The 1,663-nt window shown below is 44.7% G+C and overlaps 1 pseudogene; it reads right to left on the bottom strand.

Annotated features, from left to right (window-relative positions):
• Positions 1-336: 336 nt before the first annotated feature.
• LOC126099128 (5S ribosomal RNA) lies at positions 337-454 on the bottom strand (annotated as a pseudogene).
• Positions 455-1,663: the final 1,209 nt, after the last annotated feature.

Raw genomic sequence — 1,663 nt, 5'->3', positions numbered from 1 at the left:
TTTGCCCGTATATTCTTCTAATAATATTTGAAAATCCTTCTACTGACTCGTTGCCCTTTTGTGACAGATCCGTAAGCTGTTCACTAAAATACCTAGCACTCTTCTGCTTACAGTAAAATGTAATTGTAAACTCCGTCCATAGGCCCTGGCGGACCCAGCGGTATCGAACGGCCACCGTGTCATCCTTAGCCCACAGGCGTCACCAAATGCGGATATGGATGGGCATGTGGTCAGCACACCGCTCTCCCGGCCGTAGGTCATTTCTGAGACAGGAGCAGCTACTTCTCAATCAAGTAGCTCCTCAGTTTGCCTCACAAGGGCTAAGTGCACCCCGCTCGCCAACACCGCTCAGCAGACCGGATGGTCACCCATCCAAATGCTAGCCTAGTCCGACAGCGCTTAACTTCGGTGACCTGACGGGAACCGGTGTTACCACTGCGGCAAGACCGTTGGCCTTCTGCAAACAGCACCTCTGGTAAATCCCGTTAGGTGGCTGTTCGAAAGTCTGCACTTTATTTAATCCATCGTATGGCAAGACGCACGTGTTCGCGTCACCAACCAACCATAACTGAGCCATATGAAAGGGTGTCTCATCCATCCACGTACATTTGAAAAGTTTTTTGTTTCTATAGTCTCAGATTGTATCTGATCACTACTGGCTTGTAAGGAGCCTACCTCTTTATGTAATGCAGTATTACTTTCTAAAAATGCTGCTCTTTGCACATTCAACGACTCAATTGCTTCGTGCATTGTTGTTGTAGGCTACATGTTTCTAGCATTTATGTAGCTTCCAACTCACAAATACACGAACTATGAGGGACTACTAATGCAAGTTGTGGGCTTTCCAATAACTACGCACTCTCTGAATCAGAGTTGTAATACTAAAAGTTTTGGCAGGTTTCGTTTTCTAGGGGCTGGGATACGTAGTTGCTGCATTACAGGCCAAATACTGCTGAGTCCACAGTAATAGACACATTAATCGAATAGTCGAAGGTTTCTATCACACGGCAATTGCTAATTATGAAAATAACATAAATTTATAAATGAAAGATTGCAATTAAATAAAATCTGCAGGCACTATCTTAATGACTTTAAACGATGAGTACGATAGTATAAGTACTTTTGAGAATGCGGTATATTTCTGCAAAACACTTCTTGGTGTCGATGGTCCAGCAATTAAATAAAATATAAGTTGAATAACAGGGAAGCAATAGATTCCTACATCACGTAATTAGTTATGAAACAACAACATAGTTCGCAAGATATTCACTTCTGAACGCATACTACGACTTCACTGCAGAAGCCATGGAAATCACACAAGAGCACAAGTCGGCACTCCGAAATATTTCTATCCTCCGCGACCACGCGCAAAACTGCTCCACTGTCCAAGTCGTTCCCGCGACTGTCCGTCGGCCGCGCCGTCACGTCCAGCACCTCCGTGTCCTGTGCCGTACTGTCGCCCTCAAAACTGCCTCGTGTCCCATCCGGAAGTAATGCTCCTCCCCAACCTCCCTACGTATCTCTTAGTAACGAGCGCGGTGATTGGCTAGAGCGCTCCCTCCATGTCTCCAACCCAACGTGCACTCACAAACATTTTGAAACACATACCAAATACTGGATTTACATTTAAATAACTTGAAATTAAATAAATATTCCTACGACT

Source organism: Schistocerca cancellata, chromosome 1 (assembly GCF_023864275.1).
Source record: "Schistocerca cancellata isolate TAMUIC-IGC-003103 chromosome 1, iqSchCanc2.1, whole genome shotgun sequence".
NCBI classification, from domain to species: Eukaryota; Metazoa; Arthropoda; class Insecta; order Orthoptera; family Acrididae; genus Schistocerca; species Schistocerca cancellata.
This window is presented reverse-complemented; position numbering and strand designations above follow the sequence as displayed.